The sequence below is a fragment of the Adiantum capillus-veneris genome, chromosome 6 (assembly GCF_014529385.1).
Source record: "Adiantum capillus-veneris isolate H3 chromosome 6, ASM1452938v2, whole genome shotgun sequence".
In the NCBI taxonomy this organism is placed as follows: Eukaryota; Viridiplantae; Streptophyta; class Polypodiopsida; order Polypodiales; family Pteridaceae; genus Adiantum; species Adiantum capillus-veneris.
The window spans coordinates 95,512,023-95,524,967 of NC_140936.1; the positions used below are offsets into that span (position 1 = coordinate 95,512,023).

The following is a 12,945-nucleotide window of genomic DNA, read 5'->3' on the forward strand; positions in this document are numbered from 1 at the left end:
TGTCCAATTCCGATCTGTCTCATTTGTAGGCAAGAATTCTTTGCAAAACATAGTTTCAAAAGATGCCCAACTCTGTGGTATGATATTCTTCTCCTTGAGCGACATCCACCATTTGTAGGCCTTGCCTTCCAGAGTTAAGCTTGGTTGCAGTGCTCTGACTGCATCCAGAGTACGCCGTAAGGCGTGAATTCCATCCCACTTGTTGAGAAAGATATTCACTGCATCCTTATTGCGATCTCGGTCTTCTCCCTTAAAAGTCGGTGGTTTGGTTTTTTTCAACAATTCATCCACCTCTTTTGCAGTGAGAGTGTGCAAAGCATCGGCAGATGGACCTTGTCCATGATTAGAAGGGCCTTACCCCTGTGTAGCAACGTGCTCATGCATGTGCGTGTCAGCAGGACCCTTGGACTGCTATTAGATTAATTGCATCACTAACGTGGATAATTTAGTGACGTTTTCTTTTAAAGATGCAAATTTCCTTCCATGACTGATATGCGTGTCTGAAGTGCACAAAATTCTTGAATATCAAGCAGTTCATAAGCGTCGTCACCCGCCGTAGCGTCGCGGGCACTCTTCGTGAGAGCATCCGGTCGTGAGCCATCACAAGTAGGATCATGCATATTATGCTAGAAATCAAAATTCATATTGATCTCTGAATCCATGGCGACACAATGTAGTGGAAGGAATAGCAAGGAAAATACATGATGTCAAGAAGATGTCCCGTAGATGTAGGATGCACCGCAATCGGTAATTATCGAGAAAGAATCCCGTAGACACCGGTAATTAGTCTTGCTAATTTCGTTCATGCTCCAAGCTTGAAGCGACCGGCAATTTTGTTGGTAGTCCAAGCTGCTTGAAGCGACCGGCAATTTTGTTGGTAGTCCAAGCCGCTTGAAGCAACTGGAAATATTGTTGGTAGTCCAAACGTTATTAAGCTGTAAATTTACCCGTTGAAGGGCACCAAGAAGGTTTGACGCAGTCGGCAGAAGGTTTCACAGCCAATTTTTGCAGTTCTGCACCATCATGACATTACCACCAGCGTATAGCGTATAGTGTCTGGGAAACAATCCAACCCGTTCACGAGCAAAGGGGGAGAACCCTACTGTGGGTACCCACCCTTAAGCCTTGAAAAAATTTGGTTTGGCCACTAACCCTAAGGTTTTGGGCACCCATGTGTGTGGAGAAAAAACACTGCAACGCTATGGCGTTCTTCTCAGGCGGCATCGAGATGCAAGAGAGGCTTGTTACGCCGCGGTTGTTGGTTGAATGCACCCGCCACAGAGACGGACTATCTCCATGAGGGGCTCGCGCATCCGTCAAGCCCAAAAATTGGGTGTTTTGCGCAGGTGCCACAGTCAGCCTTCCTCCTCGCAAGCAGGACTGTCCACTGAAAAATCGTCGAGCTTTGTTGTGTAGAGAGCTTCACGGCCTCATGCCCCCATGCACATGCAAAAAGCTCTTCACGCCCTCCCAAAAAGTAGGTGGCTCTTCATACCAATGTAATACTAGGGGAATTAGTGCCTTAGAGTCCACCTCCCACTATATAGCAAGCTCCTAGCCCTTTGCCCTAGTTGGACTCCCTTTCCACACTGCCTAGTCCGGCCCTGCCCTTGTCCTGACAATCTCCTCTTGTTGAGCTTGGAAAACTCGATAAATAGGCTTGTTGGGTGGCGAGCTTCCTAGTAGGATCTCAATTCGATGGTCGTCATCCCCTTGTTTTTGGAGGTAAGTTCATAGGGATATCATCGATAAGCACATCTTGGAATCCTTTTAGAAAATTAGACACGTATCCTCTTCTTGATTCCTACCATTTACATTTGATGAAACATTAAGATCTTTTAGGGACTCTTTGACAAAAATCATGTACGCAAAAATTCAACTCTTTATCAAAAGCAGGAGGATTTACAAGTGGTATAGCTAGACCAGAATCACTAGCATCTATATACATGCTCTTTTCCCTGTAGGTGAAGTAGATTCTCCTTTCAGGGAACATCATGTTGGCAGCCATGCGGTTGAACCATGGTGCCCCTAGGATAACATCTTCATGTTGGAGAGAAGAGATGAAAAATTCTTCTTTGTCAACATAGCTTTGGACAGAAGCCTCAACCCAATCAAGGGAGTAACAGAGGCTTGATGTCCCTTGAAAGCGGTATCGGCAGTTACAGTATCTCCCATCTTGAAATCTTGAATGCCCAACTTTGTGGCCAACTCCGTTGATATGAAGTTGTGAATAGACCATGGTCAAACAAGATGAAAGCATCATGCTCCTTTACCTTTCCCCAAGAATAGAAGAGATGTGATCCTTTGCAATGAGCATCCTCTTTTGGAGCTTCGATGGTGGAAGCTCTAGCAGTCTCATTTCGGGCATTTCTCCTGGGACAAGAATGATAGCCATGTCCTTGCTCCCCACACTTAAAACATTTGTGGTCCTTGCAAAAAGCTTCAAGCTCTTGAGGAGAGAGTTTATTCTTACCTTTGTAAACTCCCTTCTCCTTGGACCGATTGTTGCTTTTGTTGTTGTTGTTGTTTTGAATTGCCTTGGGGAAAATTTTTGGCATTGGTTTTTCCCTTTGCATCACTTTTGTCTTTGCTTTCCATGGGCTTGACATTCCGTCTAGCCCCTTGTTAGAAATTGATGCGCCGAAGAAACCATAGTGTGGTGGATTACTTCAATGATACAACAAGGCCATTGAAAGTTGACGTACTCGGCCATCTCTTCAGGTAATTCTGCACAAAATTGTTGCTTTTGTTGTGCAAAGTCTATCTTTTGAAAGACAGTAGCCTTGAGATGTAAATCCCAAAACTTGTCTACATATTTGTGGATAGACTCATGGGAGAGAAGCTTCAAACTTCTCCATTCCGTAAGCACTTTGTCATTTGCATTGCTTGCAAGGAATTGCTTTATGATGGAAACTCGTAGAGTTTTCCATGTCTTTGGGGCTTCAATGTTGCCACAAAGGCTAACCCACCATTGACGAGCCAATTTCTGGAAGTGCATAGCTACATGGTGTAGCTTGGAGGACTCCATGAAGCCCTTGTCTCCAAAGGCCACATCAAATTGCTGAATGAAGGCTAATACTTTGTTGGTAGCACCAAAGGTTCCATCATAGGTGAGAAAAGAGATACTCTTTCCTCCTTCTTTGAACTTCTTGAGCTTTTGAGACTTTGCCATGCAAAGTAAGATTTGTGATGTCCTCCCCTCTTGTATTCCCTAGCTATGGTTATTCTCTAGGAGAATAGCCATAGCTTTCGTCGGAAGAGTAGGAAGGTGAAGAAGAAGAAGAAGAAGAAGAGGGTGACCTCTTTCTTGCCCTTTTCTTCCTTTGTTTCCTCTCTTCTCTTCCGAAGTGGCGAGGAGAAGGAATGTGGGTTGACCGTTTTCTCTTGGGAGGAGTTGGCGACCGTCTAGATCACCGTCTTCGTTGAACTACATCTTCAGAGGGGCTTAGGGATTCATTACTTTCTTGTTCTTTGGATTTCTTCCTCTCATATGGGAGAGAGTCTTATTTTGGGGGTCTTATCAAGAGGCCTCCTAATCTCTCTCCCCTCTTGGAGACGAAAGGAAATCCCATAAGCGCAAAGTTGTTGAGTAACTTCGGTTTGCAAAGCAAGGTTGCCCATATCTTGCTGCAACCTAGTAACAAGAGAATTGACAAACATGGGGGCATCATCATTAGCACCTTCACGTGCAAAATAAAAGTTATCGATGTTCATTCTATTCTCCTGGTTATTGTCATCCTTGCTAATTAAACTTATGTATAGATTACTTTCTGCTTTGGTACCCTCAAAAACCTTAGTCGCAACTCTTCTTTACCTTTGAAAATCAATTCTCAAGAAGCCACGCCCGTGGTTAAGACATTGTTGATTACAAAGACTAGTGGAGGTGGGTCTAACATTGCTCAATTAATTATGTTTCATGTTGAGCTTGCTCGTAGCTCAATAATGGTAAAGCCAAAGGCCAAAGGCAAGCCTCGAGAGGCTCCATTATTAAGACTATTGTTTCCAATGGTGTGACTCAAACTAAGTCCTTCTCATCCAAGATAATAGATCCATGTCTCACTTACCCTATTGCAATAAACAGGCCCAACCTTTCATGGACAACTTAAGGACCTCTCTTCTTGAGCAAGAAAAGAGAAACCAATGGCTCTGATACCACAGTAATGGAAATGGCCTATGAACTTTGAGGATAGCAAAATTAGGAGAATTAAAGAGAGCATTTTTGTGAGACTAATTTGAGAACATAGAGGGTGAACTTAATTGGTGGTAGCAACATAATCATAGTACTTAATTAACTTGGCATGAACAATACTTTTGCAAGAGAGAGAGTTTAGAGAACTTGACAACAGTTGAGGACCGGATTTATGTGGAGCGGGTTCCCCTTCCAATAGGCTTTTGTATTATAGGTTCTCCCATCAAGAGAGACTTGGTACAATACAATCTTTGTGTTTCTTGTGACCTAGGTGATGCAATGAATATGGAAAGCTTCATGCATCACGAGCATAACATAGACTTTGTAGAAAGCATTAACTATCCCCAGCCTCGGTCCCAAGGCCTCAAACACCTTCAAAGGTGCAGAGAGCTATCAAGGAATGAGGGTAGGGAAGAGGAAGAAGAAACATTCATAGGAGAAAGAAATAGTTCATCACTTATCATCGCTCTTCTTGCTAGCATACATAATAGCATAGTAATGAAGATGGAGAAGATGGAAAGCTTAAGCATTGAAGCATGGCTCTTGGTTTAATTTGCATTCCATAGCCAAGAGTGTTGGTGTATGCTCTCAACTTCGCTACTAGCTTGGAGAAGGAGATGGAGCTCTTGCACTTTGCACTTCATACAATGAGTGTGTGTGGACTTGATAAATGCAAAACAATTAATTAAATCAACTAAATTATCATTGGACCCTTGGGAGGCTAACCAATAGGCTTTAGGCACACTATGAGGGCAACATGAAGAGGAGGTTGACAAGTGTCCCTGGTGCTTCCTTTGTACCAAGGATGCCTTATGTGACGGTGTAGGTGTTCTCTCTCTAGCCCCTACAATGAGGGCTCGCCCCCCTCATGATTAGGGATCATGCAGTGACTTTTTGAACCCTTACCCCTTCAAGCAACTTAGTCATGGAGCACCTTAGCACCTTAGTCATTAAAAGCACCTCAAGCACCTTAGTCAGCAAGCACGACAAGCACCTCAAGCTCGATTAAGCCCGAGAGGTCACAACCTGCTTTGATACCAATTGTTGGAATGAGGGTTGCAGGGACGCACGCATCTTTGAGAAGACAAAGGAAGGTCAAGGCATATAATAATTACTTAGTGTGCAATGGAAAGATAAGATAGCACTAAAGTGATGGGAGTATTGACAATGCACAGGGGGGGAAAACCTCCTAGTGAGGGAAAAAAAGCCCCGATGGTCTAAGTGTGTTCACACCCATCACTACCACATGTATATGGTAACATGTACATGCACTAGGGAGGAAGAGATACAGAGATTGCTTGATGATGAAAATGTTGCTATTGGTATTGGTGTTAGTTACCCATAGATGGTGGACAGGTATATTGGTAGTGCAGCCCGGATGGTTTCCCACCCTGTTTGTGTCAACAGAAGTTTGTAAGGTTGTTGAAACTTTAATCCCTTCCTCCTCAAGTTCCATCGTATAGCTTGAGATGAGATAGTTTTGTGTATTTATTTAGGTCATTAAGTGGCATGAAGTAATTAGGGGTGAGGGGACACATAGATGAAGAATAGAGTTGGTAGAGAGCTCTTGACACAAGAGGAGCGTCTGCTTGCACTCAACCTTCTTATGTTACCCCTTTGCTTATATCTACTGCTTGACAGAACACTTCTCCTTTTAGAGAGACATAGATATGCCAGTCCAAATGTGTGGGTCATGGCCAAGATGTGCATTGTCTCCCTTTGTGGTTAGAACAAAAGCATAGGGTATGGTCATCAATCAAGTCAAGGCTAGGAAGCACTAAGCTCCTTGCACAAAATTAATTGGACCATGGAGTGAGGGTCTCTCTCTGAATGCAGTCCCTTCAACACCTTGAGGAGGCAGTCAATTGATATTTTATTATAGGAATTAAGAGTTGAATGAATATTGGAGCTTGGGAAAATGTAATTAAGTGAGAAGGTTGTTAAGTTGGAAAAGGGAGACACAAAGGGAGTAGATACTCAGATTGTTTGTCTTTCTATGAATTACCTCAATTGGTTATGGGACGTACGACAAGCCTCAGCCAAGGATTTATACAATCTCCTTAAAACAACTCTATCCATGCTACTATAGGTGACTCTCTTTCATTCACACACACACACATGCACGCACACACACACACATCTCATAATGCTCCCCTCTCTCTCTCTCTCTCTCTCTCTCTCTCTAATGAGAATTGAATGCAAACATGAGAAATTGGATGTGCAATTGACCAAAAGATGCTTTGATAGGAGTTGATGCGGAGTTGAATGCCCAAGAAATTGAATCTACAGAGGCATGTAGAATTAAGTGCCAATGGGGTGGAAGTGGAGTTGTAGGTGGGTCTAGATACCAATTATGCTACGAAGATTTTTGTTACATACGGGGTCCCCCCCCCCCCCCAACCACCACCACACAAACACACACACACACAGAGAGAGAGAGAGAGAGAGATATGTGTGTATAATTTGTGTTGTAGGAGCGGGTGCAACATGTTGAAAGGTGTGGTGGTCGACGCACAAAGGTAGCAACTAGCAATTAGCAAGGTATTAGTAGGCTCTATAGAGAAAAATAATTTGAGGGGGTTTTTTTTTTTTTGGTGTTTTTTGGGGGGTTTTGGGGGGGGGGGGGGGGGAGAGAGAGAGAGAGAGAGAGAGAGAGAGAGATATGAAAATGAACTAAAATGTTGCATTCACGTCTTCAAAAGGCCAAAATCACCTATGATACCAAAAGGTTTCATCCATGTGTGATCACATAGGGTAGGGGAGAGAGAGATTTCTTCTTTGGAAAAGGAAACAAGAGCATCGAAATAAATTGAGTAAATGAATTCAAATGTTATGTTAACGTTTTAAAAAGGCCAAATGACCTATGAGACCATAAGGCTACACCCAAACGTGCCCGTAGAGAAAAAAAAAAGAGAGAGAGAGAGAGATGAAAATGAAATGATTTTCAAAGGTCGTCAAATGTTATGTTAATGTTTTAAAAAGGCCAAAGGACCATGACCATAAGGCTACATCCAAAAAGCGTACACACACGTGATAATGAAATAAAGTTAACAAGTGATGAAATCACAAAGCCCTAAATTATAAAGCAACTTTCAAAAGAAACGTAGGAAATTTGAAAAAATTAGCTACATTCCCTTCTCATTTGTCATTTGTGTGGAAAGGAAAAGGGGTTATAATGAAATATAGAGTCACCCTTACAATTTGAGGGCAAATAGTTTAGGGTTTTTTGAATTAAGGATAGTGGGCCCTTCCAATTTGTGTGGAAAGGAAAGGGGAGTTTCTTAAAGGCCTTCAAAATGAAAGGTAGAGTCACCCTTCAAATTTGCTTCAAATTTGAGGGCAACTAGATCTCCTAAGAGTGCCTTCGTGATTAGGTACTCCTTGCCCAATATTCTAAAAGATAAGGGGAGATTGGCTTAGTATGTCTTTTTGGCCTGCCCAAAGGGCAAAGGCTTTTATAATTCATTTTGTGAATTTTTACGGAGATGCAGTTTTTGGTATGATTAAAGTGGCTGGGTGGGTGGCCGTTACTCATCAAGATAGGATCCTAAGAGGTTGGTGAAGCTAAGGCTTTGTGAGGTGTACCGGATTTATTAGTTGCTTTGAGATAAGTGAAGTGATGGGGTGTCGTCATGGCGCCTACGTTTTCACCCTTCTTTAAATGAAGGCTGTGAGCCGTGAGTCCTCGGGTTTTGGGGTGAGGTAATGTTCTTGATGAAGCCTCCAGCTGTGTGAGCGGGTTGTGCACCTCGAGGTGAGGGCACTTGAGTGTGAGTTAGGGTTGGGTTCTTTCGTGTCACTTGGTGATGGGAGGGTAACGAGGTCGTTCTTTTGCGTTGTGACCTGCACTGCAAGCTGCATTGCTGCAAGGGCGGGCCAGGCAAAGCTATCACCTGCGTCCTGTTTGCTCCTGCCATGCGTATGCTGCATGCGTGATAGTGTCACGCGCCTTACCGAAGTTCTGTTTCGACTAGGTGGTGTCCCGACACGGCTCCGAGGGCGGCCCAGGGAAACGCAGCACTTGCGCGTTTACGAATTGGGGCTTTTCGGCAGGGCAGCAGTGCTCCTTGAGGGCGGGGCAGCACCTGCGCGTTTACGAACTGGGGCTTTTCGGCAGGGTGGCACCAGAGCCTGGTTAACCTGTTGCTGCTGATTACCTACTCCGAGCGTGCATGTCCAATGGGGCGTACCTGCATGTGTATACCTTGTCATGTGTATGTGTTTCCATGATCTCTGCAGGTAAAAGAATGCTCCTTGAGGGCGGCATCAGAGCCTGGTTAACCTGCTCTGCTGATTACCTACTCTGAGCGTGCATGTCCAATGGGGCGTACCTGCATGTGTATACCTTGTCATGTGTATGTGTTTCCATGATCTCTGCGGGTAAAAGAATGGCTATGGGGTGGCGCTGTTTTTCCTTTCTGATTTTCTTTCGAGGTTTTGGGCCTTTTATTTGGGGGGTGGGGGGGTTGTCACGAGCTTGGAGCCCCTTCAAAGGTGGAGAATGGAATCACGGGTAGCTATGAGCTGTGTGTGGGTTGGTTTGCTCGCTTGACCGAAGCCGTTTCTGTGTTCTTGAGTGCATGTGCGAGAGTCAAGAGCGACAATGTGTGTGAGTTTTGGCCTCAACAGTTAGCACTCATTGAGTGGAGTGAGTGAGTGCGTGCGCACTCTGTGATGCATTTAATTTCAGAATGTGTGGTCAAACATCTTCGTGTCCTCGTCGCCATGGCAGTTGTGGTATTGAAGTCCCCAACAGAGGGTGCTTAATGGGCTGCCAAGTGCTTTTCTGCCCTGTTTTGACAGAGGTTCCCATGGTTTCGTCTCCATGGCAATTGTGGTATTGAAGCCCCCAACAGAGCCTGCTTAATGGGTTCTAAGTGCTTTTCTGCCCTGTTTTGACAGAGGGTCGCATGGTTTCGGCGCTTGGATCTGCAGGCATGAAAGATGTTGAGGTTCACCCACAATAGTTGCACGATCGTCAATGGCACATTGCTTGATGACACCGCTGCGACAAAGTTCATTAAGTGCTGTCACATTTACAGTGAGCTGAAAATGGAGGAGCTTCTGAATGTTTTGAAGTTGATAGAGCGACCCACCCTCACCGCCTTCACCACAGATGCGAAGTTGTCATCGAGGATGATGATGTCGGAGCTTTTCTTTACAACTCTTGTTTCATAGATCCATTGAAAGGTCTATGTCTGTATTCTTGAATGGACTGACATTTGCAAATGGCCCTTCTGTTGTGTGTGTGTGTGTATGTGTGCTCGTCTATTGTGCATGTTATGTGCTACTGTTTTGTTTGATTATCGAGCAGAATGTGGTCGTCTATTGTGGATGTTATGTGCTGCTATTTTGTTTGATTATCGAGCAGAGTTTACATGCAGATTTCGGTTTTACCAGCTTGTATTTGGGTTAAGTCCTGTTTTATCATATGCCATCTTGAAAATAATCAAGCCAACAGGGTGTTATATTCGACTAAGTTAATTGGTTATAGTAAATGAATGTTAGGCTGCCTTTGCATTCAGATCATCAAATTTATTCTTGTTTTTATTAGATTATTGTAAACTTAAATTTAGTGTGTGAAATTTGATTTTGTCTTAAAGTTTTCTTTATTAAATCTTTACTTAAAACAATAATTGTTTTTTGAAAAAAGAAATGGCTCCAATCATTATTCACTAGCTTCACGCTTTGATTAAATTAATGAAATGATTTTTGAATAAGAACTTTTTATAGTGGTACTTATAAATTTTTATAAAATAATTTTTTTATAAAAATGTCATGATTGTTTTGTAAGCCTCATAAAGGCATTATTTAAAGACCAAGATATTTATTGCTCTGCATGAACGTGAAGGCTTTTAACTTTACTCTCCTAACTCTCTTTATAAGTTTTCTAAAGCCACAACTCTTTCTATCCATTGCTCTGCCTAGTAAACTCTCTATATTTCTAAGTATCAGCTAGCCCATCTTATCTCTCTCGAACGTTGAGTATCAACCTGCTGCTCACAAGCTCAACATAACCATCGATACATCAATGGATGGTTAGTACTATCTATTTTGAGTTGTGTTTGATGTCTTTCTTGAGCTGTGTTTGATATTGTTCAAGAGCTAGAGCTTAAACTATTTATTTGTTTAGATGTGGCTGCTCATGAGATTCCATTCTCTCCACTTTTGGATTTTGATCCAACACCACCAACACTACCTTCCAAGGCTCTTGACAGTGCAGCAGCCAACCTTTCACCCTCTCCTAGGTTGAAAAGTTGGAGTCTTGGGTCTTCTCCCATATCCAAAAAGATAAGTCCTAAGGGAGGTGTGAAGAAAGCATCCATGTCTTTGAAAAAGGCTTTCCAAATCGCTAGAGGTGAATGTTAAGCTATTTTTTGCTTGATATTGTTGGCCTAGATTATTGCCTTATAATCTTGTTTCTTTTTAGGTAAAGCATCTAGGTCCTTGGCAGATTCTGCATTCTCATCTCCCTTGGTTAAAGATGATGACTTGAAAGAGGACTTAAATGTTGAGTCTTTTTCTTCTCAGTTGGCCATTACGCCAGCGCTAAGGCTTTTAACCATCTCTGAATTATCAGAAACTGCGAATTTTAGATTTGCTTCGGAAGGAAAAGAACTCAGCAAATATGGTACTTACAAAATACCCAAGTCAAATTTGGTAGATACTTGCGTGCTGACCTACTAGATAGAGAGTCTCGTCACACTGTTACCTTTGTTGTGACTGAAATTTACCTTTCCGACTTTGTTGAGGCATTTGCTGTGAATGACTATGTTCGAATAGAGGGAGGTTGTGTGAAGAGAGCCGTAGTAAAAGATGGTGGGACATGTTTGTGGGCATTATATGTTGATGCTACTACATTGGTCATAAAAGCGGAGCCTTTTGATTGCTGCCTCCAACTTTACCCTGAGCAAAAGATCAAGGACTTGCTCTCCCAAGATGCTATTGGTAATGACTTCGTTTCAACAATAGCATTTATAGTTGTGAAGGTGGAGAACGCTATTAGAAGTAACGGCACTCCAAGATATCGATTGACCGTTGCTGATGGGCCATCAACAAGTGATCGAGCTAGTGTAAGAATCTCTTCACTCTTGTGTGCTAATAAGCTTTACTAAAACTTCACTCATTTGTTTATGTGTTTTGGCCAGCTTCTATTTGTGCCTACTAGACGTGTTGACTACCAACTTATAGTACATGAGGTTAAAGCTAAAGGCTTTTACACTTGTGTTGCTCGCAACATCAACATTTTCAAGCAGCTGTCCAATACTTTAAGTGTTGTGGATGCTACAATATTGTGTTCACTTCCTGATTCTCTCTCCAATCTGTTTCAAGAATATTTGCACAAACAAGTTTCCAATTTGGGCTTTGGGAAGAAGGTAAAAAATCTCACTTTGCAAGGTTTTGCAGTTGCATTTTTTTACCTGACTTTATTTGTAGGTGTTTGGCACTTTGGAGATTGCAAGCGTGAACAGTTTGGATGTTGAATACTCTTGTGGATTATGCAAGGGAACAAATGTTAGTCGTCAAGCCATTAACCCTTTTTGCTACACTTGTGGTATGAAAACTCAAATTGTAAAGTCTCCCTTGCTTCCCGCTAGAATCTATCCTCAAGATGGAGTGGTCGTTGGTGTGATTTTACAAGGTGCTATTGTTGACTCCATTCTAGGCTTTTCCCAACCGCTTTTACACTACTTTGAGCATAACCTAGTAGAGTTGAAATCTTCCTTGCTTAACTTCAAAAAGGCGGGCTGGTTCACAATCGACAAGGGGGGTTCGGTTGTTGCATTCAAAGAAGAGTGAAACCTTGCTTTATCACCATTTTGCAGTAGTTTTACGACTATGGATTTGCAATTTTATGCGGATGGCCAACTTATGTATAGGTTCTCAGATTTTGAATCCTCTTTTCCTGATAACAAAGATGTTTTGGAACCACTTTTGTATATTTTCCATTCCCAAATATCAATTCAGTCTTTGGAATGTACACTCTCAGATATGCTTGTGCAAGAAATTGAATCAAGAAATGCGGATACTATTAAAGTTTGGATTAAGTCATGGTTTTGTGATAAGCACTTTGTGTCATCTAACTTGAAAGAACTTATTTTCTCGTTGCTGCGCACTCCTCAATCGTCTTTGATGATAAGTGTTGAATTGGTTAAAAAGGTTTGTAGCCTCATGAACGCAATATGCAAAATATGTTTTTTTCGAGCAGGAGTTTTCACTAATTCTATCTTTTTTGGTGGTTCTTAATGTGCTTCCTCATCTTTTCTTCCAACACTAGTAGCCTTGAATAGAAATGGTGACTACTTTTGGTTTCCTATTGGGCCAAAGCCTCATAAACGTATGCGTTGTGTATGGAGTCAAGATGCCACATCACAATTGGCTGCATTGATTGGAACAAACAATGGTAGTTCTCATCAAATTGCAAAGACATTCTTAGACTTGCATTCAACCTCTTTTTCTTTAAAGCAAATCAAGACCAAGATATACAACATGTGTAAGTCATCAAGAATCCATCAACTAAGCAAGCTTGACTCTTCCACGAAATCTTCATTGTTTGCAAAAAACATAGAAGATGTGCCTGCATATCCTTGTTCATCTTGCAACTCTCTTTTGTTTCATCATAACTTGCACAATGTCACAAAACCAGAGTTTGCATTCTTGAGACAAATACAACAGTTGCCTATTTGTGAAAATGTTGGATTCCAAGTTTGTTACTCATGCAAATCTGCATTAAAAAAGAGACAACAATCAATGTT

The 12,945-nt window shown here is 42.2% G+C and overlaps 1 pseudogene; it reads left to right on the forward strand.

Moving 5' to 3' along the window:
* Positions 1 to 10,214: 10,214 nt before the first annotated feature.
* Positions 10,215 to 12,069, forward strand: LOC147455925 (uncharacterized; annotated as a pseudogene).
* Positions 12,070 to 12,945: the final 876 nt, after the last annotated feature.